At 34.6% G+C, this 12762-nt stretch overlaps 1 long non-coding RNA gene across 1 annotated transcript in view; it reads left to right on the forward strand.

The window, feature by feature from the left end:
* The first annotated feature begins 965 nt into the window (after positions 1-965).
* Positions 966-12762, forward strand: part of LOC137851750 (uncharacterized) — a 44005-nt gene continuing 32208 nt past the window's right edge. The window contains exon 1 of the long non-coding RNA XR_011093429.1: positions 966-1075. This is a non-coding gene — a long non-coding RNA (uncharacterized lncRNA). The remainder of the gene's footprint in view (positions 1076-12762) is intronic.

A 12762-nucleotide genomic window follows, 5' to 3' on the forward strand; every position in this document is an offset into this window, starting at 1 on the left:
AAAATGCAATGGGGAGTTCTCTTTTCTGTGCAATGTGTTTTCAATTGTTATTTGTTGCTTGTCACTTATATATCTTAAAAGAAGATATGTTTTAAAGTGTCATAATTTGTGTTAAACTGTCCTGTGATAATCATGATTTACCTCAAAAAGTAACCTAGTCTCTCTCCTCCTCACCTTTCGAAAAAATTCTAGTAACCCTATTACATTGGTCCAATACTTCAGAGTATGAAATCTCACAACTGTGAGTGGAAAATCAAACTTGTTTTAGCTGAGCCTTATTTCTGAAGTTTCTTTAATGACCTTAGATGGCATAACTATTTGTAGAGTAAATGCATCACAGAAACCAGACGTGGTAGTCCTTAGTAGACTGATACACGTCCAGTCATGGAAAGCATTTCTAGACCCGTTTTTAAATGCAAATTCCATTAAATGAACATAAACTATGTATGCCAACAATTTCACATTGAAGGATATTCTGTTACCCTCACTCATTTTAACTTGTGGCTCCCTTCTCAAATAATCTCAAAATAGTTAATAAAAATTCCTGCTCAGGCCTCATACAGTGCACAGGTCTGTTTTTCTGTGTAGAAGTAGAGTTTAAACAAGGAACTGTATGGATTTTTCTCTTACAATATGAGTGCTATCTAAAATGCAAGTTCAGTTCACAATAACAATGTGAACTGAATACAAGAGTATTGTATTCAATACAAGAGTGTATCATTTTCTGTCTGATCAGATACTCCATCTGTCTGAAATTATCTGCAAAGTAGATGACAGTCCAGACTTTTCCCCAATAAAAAAAATGTATTGTGATTATAGGAGAGTGGCCATAATCTTCCTAGCAACTGTAGAAAAGATGCTAGTGCCTGTGTAATGTTTATTAAGTAGAACAGAGTGGATGACACAGAATCCATCTTTACCAAAAACAGTTCTTTTTCTTTATTTCTTTTTTTTTTGTCAAACAGAAATCAAAGTAATTCTACTGAAATCAAGGTACCCAGTGCTCTACTTTGGGGACACTACTCCAGATATTCCACATGGAAGAAGAAAGCTGTGAGTTTCCCTATGCAGACTGGTATGTATTATTACCTTTTCTTTCTTGAAACGTGTACCTCCCCATCTGCTATAACCAGCTAATGAAGGTATTTAGCCCTGTAGCTCCAGTAAGATGCTTCTGTGCTGAACTCCTACTCTATTAATGCATAACAAATAGTATCACATACAACTGTGTTTTCTGATATAAAAAGTGAATTAACCATGAAAAAAATTAAAAAGTTATTAAAAAACAAAAAACAAAACACATTTATGTGCAAGACTACGAAATGGTACATTTGCAGTTGCTTACTACAGTGTTTTCATACCTTCTTCAATTTTCACGGTGATCAACTTGAAAGACACATTCTACATTTTTTTCAAATACCATTATCTCATTTATATCACAGTAACAACAGAATTAAGGTTTCTTACACAACAGTATAGCTAGTATTTTCTAAGCCTTTATTTTACTGGGGGAAAAACATCTGCCTTTTGAAACATTTGAATCAGAACTTACCTTCATAAAAATACAAAAACAACAGCAAAATGACAAACAAACTAGAATTTAATCTTTTAGTAATGTTTATTTCTGAGTACCTGTTTAGGAAGGGCCCTACTGAATACATTGCAATGGCATGCTCATTCTGACTCAGTTTTGAATGTCCTTTTTCATTACGAGAATAGCCTAACTCAGGGATGCATCAGCTTTACTGGCAGGAAAAAAAAGTTATTTCAAAGTTCAAAGAAATTGTGATTGAGCCTGTACACTAGTATGGTCCTGAATGCATGCCACTTTGGAAGCAAAAACCACAAAGATAAATGTACATCTGTTAGAATTGCCCACTTCTGCATGCAAAATATGGAGAAAAAAAAAAGCCTGCCAGTAACTTCCAGCTTCTTCATCAGTGTTTTCCTCTGAGATGGTCCTTAATTCCAAAAGAAGGGTTATTAGTGTTTATTTCAATCCAAAAAACTTCTGTTCATTTGTAGACATATATCTGAAGGGTTTAAATACTCTCCAGGCTCCCTGCCAGCAGATAACTGTGGGTAGAAAAGGTAGATTGAATCAAAAAGTAAACAATTTTTCAGCCCACTGAGAGAGATGCTTGGAGCTTGATAATAAAGACAGCAGGATTATATCCTGCCTTTTCTTCAGGGAAGGAGTATTGCACAGCTTCCTGTTGATTAATACTCTAAATCTTTTGCTTTCATGTTCACTCTTGCCATAGCCTTTGCTAGCTTCTCCAATGTTCTTTTGAGTGGGAAGTTTGATTCCCAGCAGTACCAAGATTGGGGTTCATACTGATGAATAAAATATTAAGTTCTCTGTTTACAAAAATGCAGAATTTTTGGTCTTTGGTTTGAGAGAAACTCAGAGTCACCTCCTACAGCATGTGTTTATATTCTCTGGTACGAGCCTGCAGAAGAGTAAAAAAATTAATCAAAGAAAGGACATTAAGGTAAAGAGTCCTTACATTCTTGTTCAATAGAAAATCACCATGAAGCAGTGATGTTACTTGATTTTCATAGAGAAATTTTCTTCTTATCCAAGCAGAAATTATTTCAAAATTGTGTGGTTTACAGAGGATTTCAGTAGAATTATTATTGCCTCACTGCATTAAAAATTTACAGGATTATTCACCCTTCATGATGATTTTGTAAGAGAACAGAAATATAAGCAATGGCTGTATTCTGAAGCTATTGTATTTGTTTTGGAAAGGTCACCTGTAGAAATTTAAGTATCCAGTCAATAACTTTGTTAATTTGCCAGTAGGTATGAAAGAGAATATTAGCTATAATAGTAATTTGCTTATTCATCCAAATTTATTTGATTTTAGTTTCCAGACCATTTCACATGCTTTCTCACCATTTCATGTTGTGGTGTCATTCTACTACATATGGAAGTTGGTTCTCATTAACATGGTTTGAACACATTTATATGGAGCGTGATTAAAGAGAGATTCTTCTTTGTTCTAACCTACTTCCAGATTCAGGATCTGGTGAAATATGCAGTGTGATTTACAGCAACCTTTTGCTATGCTGTAATCTGCATTACCAGATAGCCTGAAGGGCTGCCTCCCAGAGCATAACTGCTCTGAGAATGCACACAGAGTCAAGAACATGATACCAAATGACAATACTGCATGTGATATAATTTAATTTGCAGTTGTTCAGGAATATAAACAATAGAAAAATAAAATTTTCAAGAAATGATCAAAGTGATAAATTTCATCAGAATATTGCATAATTCATTTCTGATTTGTTTTCCATGTTGAAATGCTCCAGCTTCTAGATTTATCCATAAATTAAATACATGTATAATGTTATCAAGATTTCACCTTATGTTGTATGGATAATGTAATACAAAATGAAAGCTATTTAATTTCTGTTTTGGAATGAAGGAAGACATCTGTTTTTTAATGCAAATTAGACAAAATCTTTTTTTTTTTTCAATTAAATAATTCTTAGTAACAATGTTTTCTACCTTCACCAATAGATCTATGCTCAATAGCAAAAATAAAATCAGGTACAAAATAAACATGTATATGTATATGTGCTGTTGTAGTTTTACTGTCTTCTATTCAAAGACGTGCTTTCCAGTGATAACAGTTTTTCAAAAATACAACATGGAAAGCTAAATCACTTTGTCCTGTAACCGTGCATTTATTTTTGATCATTTCAAGCAAAGTGTATTATTACAGGTGTGAATTTGTGTAGGCTTAATTTTATTTCCAATGAAAATAGCTTGCTGCCAAACTTGCAACTTTTCACTTTTTGATTATTCAGAGTGTGAAAATTCTAATTTTATGGAAGTTCTTCAGTCAGGAAACTACTCAGAATAAAATAGTAAATGTTATTGTGTGATGTCTTGGGAAAATGAAAAAAACAACCAACATATTTGATTTGTATAAGATGTATGTAGGAAGGAATATTTTTGAAACTGTTAATAGCTGTAAGGTAATGCATGTTCTTTGAACAAATGGTGCTGTAGGAAGCAATATATACATTACTTGTATATATATTTATACATATAAATATTAAAAGATGAGCAGAGCTTAGGAGTATTGATCTCACAATATTTCCTTTTTAAAAATGGGAAATTGTTTATTAGAATGTTTATGACTTCCCAAATCTGCAGTACCTACTTATTACTACAGGCAGACATTTGTCAGATTCTGAGAGAATTACTGTTTCCATAGAATTCTGTTTGTGCATTTTTCCTCTGCCTGATCAATTCTGGAGCAATGTCGTTAGTTGGGAACCAACATTCATGCTGATGGAACGACTGAAAAAAATGACATATTAGGAAGTGATGCTCTGAGTCTTGCATTCAGCACTTCTTCTTTTCCATTTCAAGTTATGTGCAGCGTAGTCTTACAGAATAAGATTAGAAATCAGATATAACATTATTCTCATTTCACATTTACTGGCTAAATCAGAATGCCTTCCATATCTATGAAGGATGACCTACCCCAAGTCATGCAGTGCAGGCATGCTACAGAGAGACAAAGAAGAAAAAAAAAATCTTCAGGCAAATATAAGCTTTAAAAATTGCCAGTTCTCAAAAATGGCAGGCAGAGGCTGTAAAAGATTAGGTTTGTATATTGTAGCATCTTATGCAAGTAAAGTCTGTAATATAACCCATACTGGGTAAACTGATTCAGATTGTGATTGCTAGGAATTTTGGAATCATTTATTTAGACAAAAAGTCGCAATATGACTATCTATATCCGAGTTGCTAGTCTAACCAACATCATGGGTGGTCACTTTGGAATTTTTTGCTTCAATCCAATCTGATCATAATATTTAAAGATATCAGGTAGCTTCACAATACAAAAGCAAGGCTGTTTGTCTGCTTGAACTCAATACTGTGGAGATTTTATATTTCTATGCTACCAGTGTAAAGGTTTCTTTTTTGCGTGTGTGTGTGTATGTGTGTGTGTGAGAGAGAGAAGCTTCTGGAGCAGTAAAATCTATTTTATATTGGTAGAATACACATGGAGAAACTATAAACAGTTGTCAGACTGAATATGGCAGTGATTTCCTGTTGCATCACTTGACATGCTGTGTATTACCTTTTAAGTGTGAAAGTGTTGTCCGTCCACATGGGCGGCCCATTTTAAGGTGAAGATACTTAGAAATGATGTGTACTTGTGAAGGGCAATGAAGGTACATGCTACAAAAATCATTCTGAAGACAGGGGGAAAACATTACATCCAAAAGTCAGCATGTGCCTATATCCAGGAGGAAGCCTTTGTGTTTGCTGGCAGATTTCTATTTGGTCTTTAAATAAAATTGCTTATGAGCTTTGCAGTACTTTAGAATCTTTTCTTTGTGATACAGGTACTTTGATATGGGTAAGTCAAGGTCTAACTATTGTTGTAGATTTTACTGCCCACCTTCTAGTCCCCTCAGCTCAACTGACATCATTCTGGGATAAAAAAAAAAAACTGACTTACTGTCATGTATTCTTGCTGGAGAAGGACATCATTTTGATGATTATTTCTAAAACTGTGCCCCTCTATGATGACTTCTAATGCTATTGCAGATAGTTTGCAGCTGTCCAGTCTGCAAGGAGAGGGAACTGCAGGCTCATAAACATCTGGCAGTGTAGTTTTATGTATGCACCACAATGCGTGGAGTAGTGCAGAGCAGCAAAGGGCTCTTTCACTGGTGCTGTAATTCCTGGCAGGTGTTGTGGGAAGCTGTGGACAGCTAAAAGAGGCAGCCAGCAAGCTCTACTGGGCAGGGCTGGCAGCACACCAAGAGCACACAGCTAGCCGTAAAGGCCAGTTGCCCGTTCACCTTCCTTTTCCCCTTCAAGTTCTGTACCAAGTGGAAGTCAAAGACAATGCTGCTTGAAGGACTGAGTTCTAACAGTCAATGGCATTGAATATAGATAGCTTATACTCTAATAGTTTGATTTCCACCTTGTCCATTTTGTCAGTATGTTACAGTATGTCCTGTATTCTTTAAGTACAACACTAGGAACTATTCTCCCCAATATTTGCACACAAGCACAAAACAGCCATTATTGCAGAAAGGTAAGTCACTGAAGGCATGTAACTGAAGACATAATACTTTCTCCTTCCTAGAACAAAAAATTGAAATGAATTGCATCTTGGCTTCCTGTTTGGGTGTGTTTGCAGGGGTTCAGCACCAGAGTGTGTGCTGGAGCCAGCCAGTCAGCCAGAGAAAGAATCTGAAGTGGAACTGGTGAAATAGTTCTGCATCCTGTCCCGCTATTTTCACCCAATCACGCTACTTTCCAGAGAGAAGCTCTGAAGAGGAAGCATAGCTTGAACGACACTGAGTTGCAATAGCCCTTGGATAGCATTAATGCTCACAGAAAAAAAGTGGATAAAGATTTGATTTGCACTATAACGGTGATTAATTGTAGCAGGTCTCTTTATTATTTAGAAGCAGGAGAAATGCTATGGTCAGGACATGGAGAAAAACTCCAGAAACCGTGTAGCTTTTGGGCAGAGGTTAAGATGTGTCCTGTACTTTGTTATTTCTTAAGTCTTTTAGGCTTTATGGTAGAGGGGGATGTCATGTTTAATGCAATTTAATTCCTTTTTATCTTAGTTTATGTTTATGGTATATAATTCATAAATGTCTACAGATCTGTGTGATTATAGTCAGAGACTCAGTAAAGAGCCTTTTGAAAACATAGTCCTTAGCCTTTCACTTTCACGAGCACTAAAATTCAATCAGAAACTACTTTTAAAGTAAGTAAAAGCTATAGTGGCAAATCTATTAAAATGTGTTTAATCATTAACTTCTTTGATTTAACATCTGTCTAAAGCATAACATCAAAAAATGAATAATTTATCATGTAATTGCATAAAAGCTCAAGTAATGTAAGGCATTAATTAAAAATTTATATGAAATTCAGAAGAAGAAAGCTGAGGAGGAACTATTTGATTACCCACTCAGTAGGTTAGCTGTAGTTACTTTGGAACTGTAATCTGCTGTATTACAAGTCTCAGATTCTTAACTATGAAAAAAACTGTAAACCCTTTGGAATTCTCTGATGGTTTTCTGAAAAGCATTGGCTATAGATTACTTCAAATATTATAGTGAAATGTTTACATATACCCGAGGAATTTCTCTTCTTTCACTCTTTTACAACATACTGGCTTCAATGTGTGTGCAAACTGCTGTGTAAACATGAGAAGTGAGTTTTCAGAACTTTCTGAACCTTGCTTCATAAACACACAGACTTCAGAAACAGATTCGAGATTTTTTTCTCAGGCTCATCTGCAGTCAGCCATAGATGAATACCAGAGGCATAGAATCAACTCTAATATTAAATACATTACAGGGAGGAATAATAAATAGCTATTACATCAACTGTGCTATCTCACTAAATAATCTATTACCTTTTACAATTTAGGCAAACTAGGGAAGTTTTAAGTTCAGCTAATAGTATTTGAAGGAGTAGCCAGTTATTTAAAAACCACCACATGTGCCAAACTGCCTATAGAATTAGAAAAAAAAGAAAAGAAAAAATTGGCTCTGGAAAGAATGTATCCAGATGGATACAAAAATAAGCACAGATTTTAATCCAAACAGGTTTGTCTGTCACAAAAACCAGGCCTGTTTTACAAAGTTCTCTTAACACTCCCACCAAAGCCTATTCTCACAAATCATTCACTGTGATATACGCATGCAAATGAGTATTTATGAAACCTGGCCCTAAGTTTTGCATATATTTAAAGAAAAGTAAAGAACGAATCACCATAGTTGAGGGTACTTTCTGAACAAACATCGAGAAAAATAGGATCTTCCTTCTTATACAGAGCATAGTTATTATTTAGGCCATTATTTATAAATTTCCTGAAATACGGAATTACCTGAGAAGAGGCTTCCTTTTCTCTTCTTCCTCTTCTTTTACACTCCTATTTATTTATTTATTTATAATAAAATTAATTCTTTCTTCTGATTCTGCCTACTGCTGCTTAAGTCTTTTCCTACCTGCTGAGAGGATGGGATATATTTCATCTGCTTTAAGAGTGTTTTATTGTCACTCCATCTCCTTGGGAGAAATTAGTGTTCCCAGTGTTCTCAATTTGACACTGCTAGAGAAGAAAATGATCAGAATTATCACAAACAAAAATAAAATAGAAGACACACTTAAGAAAAATAATATAGAATTGACATGATACTCAGGAACATTAATGACACTTTCAGGTTTGGATAGCTCACAAGAGACTTGAAAAGATTCATTGCTGCTGTTTTGAAAAAGCTCTTAGAAATATGTACATTTGTAATGTCAAAATATTTTATAAACCAGAGAGTGTCCAGACTGCTGATAAGTGACCAGAGTTTTGAAGATACTTTGCAACTTTTAAAAAGCTTGGAGAGCTCTCTCTTAATAGCAGGTAAAATAAAATAAAATAAAATAAAATAAAATAAAATAAAATAAACAAAAAATCTCAGAATGTAATGTTTGAAAGATCCAGACTCAGATCTTGCACTTTAAATTGAAATTATCTGAGATGCCCCAAAGTCTTCTTAGTCTTCTTTACACTTATGTTCTGTCCTTTTGGTTTCTTGTTTTTTTTTTTTTTTTTTGTTGTTGTGTTGTGAGTTTTTGTTTTTGTTTTTGTTTTGAGGTTTTATTTTTGTACCTTTAAAAAAGTACTACATTTGTTTTATAAAAAAGGTGTGGTACTTCTTGGATCTGTATGAATCACAATCATGAAATCTCAAAGTGTTCTTTATCAACCTAATGACTAATATTTTCCTACAAAGGCAGTAGTGTAGCAGGTTGTAGTGAAAGGAGCATCAATCACCTTTGATTCACTTTTAAAGCTCTCAGAGAACAAAACTGAATAGAAAGAGTACATCCATTTTGACAAGGACTTTAAAGTTAATAGAACAGTTCTACATCTATTTGTATGTGACTGTGTACTGCAGTGTAGAAACATAGTTCTGTGCAAGTATGTGGACATATTTACAGACAGGGTACACTTATATGTAGTGAAAGTAAAATTTCAATTTTGTAAGGAAAAGGTTTTATGACTTGAAATGAAATGAATTTATGTTAAAAATTGTAATGAAAAACTAAAAAAAAAAAAAAAAAAATTAATTTCCCACTCAGACAGACCTGGTAGGTTCTTGAGTAGAGAGAGAGAAAGTGAAAGACAGGAAATAAATGTTTTTGTTTTCTTCCTCAGCAGTTGTGCAGGGAAGGGATAAGGCAGGCAAAACAAGAGATTTCTTTTTTGATGGCAATGCCAACTAAATGCACATGAAACTACAGCTTCATTTACCCTCCTGTCTTAGGTAAGTTTAAAACCACAATTTAATATTCTGATGGAATTGTTTTAAATTGAAGATTTATAAGATACTCTGGAATAGTACTTGCAGTATCTGCTGTACCTCCTGTACTGAAATATTAAATGGAAGAAAGATTAGCTCCTATTGCTCCACTTCTCAGAGGAATGTGCTAAACACTGAGATGACAGAGAAAGGCAAAACATTCCCATTGCCGTTCTGATTTTGTGATTCAAGGGAATTTGTTGCACGGACTTATAAAAGGTGCAATTTATGTTCCGGTATCAAATCATTCCACTTCGAAGATAAATAAATAAATAAATAAATGCATGCATAGAGACTTTCTACCCATTAATAGCAGCTCTATGACCCCATTTAATCAGTAACTCTTGGTTATGAGTCTTCTCATGAGCAGACTTAGTCTGGGATTCAACTGCAACTCTTGCAAAAAGGCTGAGATCCATTGCTGGCAGCAGAGAATCAAAGAGCATTTTGTGTAGTCCCATTGTGTGACATCTGTCCACAATCCTGAGATTTCTAGATGTGTGATACAAATTTTAGTACATAAATAATTAATTTATTCTGAATAAAAGGGACAAGCAGGACAGACAGTGATCCATTAAAGGAAAGGACCAGTGATAAAATCAGTAAAAATAACTGTTTAAATAGTAATGAAAACTTGTAAAATCATTAGTTAGGAGGGTTGTGAGAGGAGAGGACTTAGCTATATTGGCTTACCTAAATCCAATGCACTGTTAGTTAGTTCCAAATATCACTAAAGTTTAGGGGACTCCCTTCTTGTTCCATGTTATATTAGTCCAAGATTTAAAAAAAAAAAAAAAAAAAAAAAAAAAAGTCATACAACTATATTTTTAAATTAACAATAAGAATGAAAAAACAATTCCTTCTATGAATACTTCCAGCTTACTTTCTGTGTCAACCAACCAAAAAAAAAAAAAAAAAAAAAAAGCCCAAAGAAATAGAGGAGAGAAGGAGAGTGACATCAGACAGAATGGTTTTTCCTTAAGAAAAACGTTCTAATGGAAGCATTCATTTTGTTTCAATGTGAGGTTTGAAAGAATTTATTTTTTTCTCATAAGTGTTTGTCCTGTAAGCAGTTCAATCTTCTGTATCCCACTTTGCAAAGGAAAAAAAAAATCTGAATCTAGCTTTACTTTAATCCTCTTTCCATCATTTATTTACAGTTCCTTTCTCTAAATATTTGTCAGCAACTATTATAAAAATAACAGATCCCTTCAGACCTTTTGACTAAAGCATAACGTGGCCTTGCACATCTGGTTTCAGAACACTTGTTGTTGCTTAGCAGCTTGACAGAAAGATACATGGGTCTCCCTCTTTTCCCCACAATCTTTTCTTCCAGCATTGGCTAGTTTACCTCTTCCAGCATTAAAGACCTGAGGTTACAGGACCTGACCTGTAACTCAAATGAGCCACTAAATACCTGACAATTCTACAGCCATACAACAGTTTCTGTCCTAGATTTTCTGTCCTAAATCTTCCCATAAGTTATGTTTTCATATATGTCTTTAAGAGATTTAGACCTTAATAAAGAAAGAAAAAAATAGATTTTATATTTTACTTAACATCAGTGTGTTAACCATGTGTATCCTGGTTTTATGCCCACCCAGCTTCTCATTGCCCCTCCTCAAGAAGACACGGAGATAAAGAGAAAAAGCTCATGGATTGAGATAAAGACAGCGAGATTGCTTACCAGTTATGGTCATGGGTAAAACTCAACCTGGAAAAAATTACATTAAAAATTACAGAAAAAAATACAACTAACAGAGTTAATTAACAGAGTTAGATGGAGAGAAACAAGGAGAAAATCTAAAACACCTTCCCCCTGCCTTGCCCACCACCTTCCTCAGCCCAGACACACTGTCCCTGGCCCCTCCACCTCATGCCCCCAGGTGGCACAGGGTCTTGGACATGGGGGGATCTGTCCCTAAGAGCCCCTCTCTGCCTCCCCTTCCTCTTCACACTGTGCTCATTCTCACAGTTTGGTCAAAAAGGTGCAATCTAAAATTATCACTGAAGGATCCATCAGTGACAAAAGTGGAGAAGTTTTCATCTTGCGTGTTGGGCTTTTCACAGAATCACAGAATTTCTAGGTTGGAAGAGACCTCAAATACTTTTCAAAACCAGGGGTGAATTTATTAATTTCAGCTCCTTTACATTTTAAATGCAACAACCTTAAGAAAAACTTAAATATTTTAGTCTTGGATATAAAAGTATGCTGCTATGCTTGTTAGGTGCATATATTGGATATAGTTGAAGTGACAACCTATTTCTGAGACATATGTCATGGTGAAAGACTGATTATATGAAATATATCCAAGCAGGCAAACCATTCTGAGGAGGGTTTATATACATATATATATGAGTGTTGTTTGGGGTATTTTGGCCAGTATAATCAGGGGGCAAGAGGGAGGTGAGGATTGCTTTCTGATTTCTAGCTGTTAATCTATTTGACCTAAAGTAATATTCGACAATGAAACACTGAAAAAAAGGAACATTATATGATATCATTTTGTCTTCTTCTATGTAGTCAGTTCCCAGAATTTCAGGAAAAATTAAATTATTTACATCCAAATATATCTGGTCAATTACAAATCAAGGAAACACATCTGTCCTAACACCTGTAGCTTACTCAGGATGAGCCACCATGAAAACGACAGCAGTATACACCATCCAATTGCCTTTCCTGTATTTTTCCATATCATGTCTAACTTCAGTCTTTGTGTGTTGCTATGCATTTGCCAGGAACTAAGTTAAATAAAAAAATAATTTAAAAACATAAAGTGAAAAAAGTGAGAAGTCCCAACTATTTAGATAGAATATGTTTGCATGGGGATAAAGCACCCTTCAGTCTTCTTTACAGTAAGTTTCATATATTTATTTATCATTTTACAACACGTTCTTGAAACTTTTTCATCAATTGTATTTGACATTTGTCCAGGGCTTTGTTTAAACAGCCACAGAACTGGACACACTGTATCCTACCAATTCTATGTTGATATATATTTATTTTTTTCTCATTTGCTTAAAAGTTTTCTTTGGATATCACATCTTTCTTTGGCAAGAAGACTGTGAAGAATGAAAAAGTGCATTATGTGCATTCATTAATGAAGTATAAAATGACTCATTAATGAAGTCTATACTTTTTATGCCTGAAGCTCATATAGGCTACACATTCTCATTTATTGCTAATCTCTATGGCAACCTTTTGCAGATTGAGTAGTGAAAGAGGAGGAACTGGTACTTCAACAACAACAACAAAAAATTAAAAGTGTATTCCATCTGAATGCATTTACTATGTTGAAAATAAGTACAGCATTTTGATAAATAAATTAGACTTGGAGAGCTCAGTTTTGTCCTCAGGTTTTTCCATACATACTGTGCATGCTGCTGTTCGGTCAC

Source organism: Anas acuta, chromosome 2, assembly GCF_963932015.1.
Source record: "Anas acuta chromosome 2, bAnaAcu1.1, whole genome shotgun sequence".
Taxonomy (NCBI): Eukaryota; Metazoa; Chordata; class Aves; order Anseriformes; family Anatidae; genus Anas; species Anas acuta.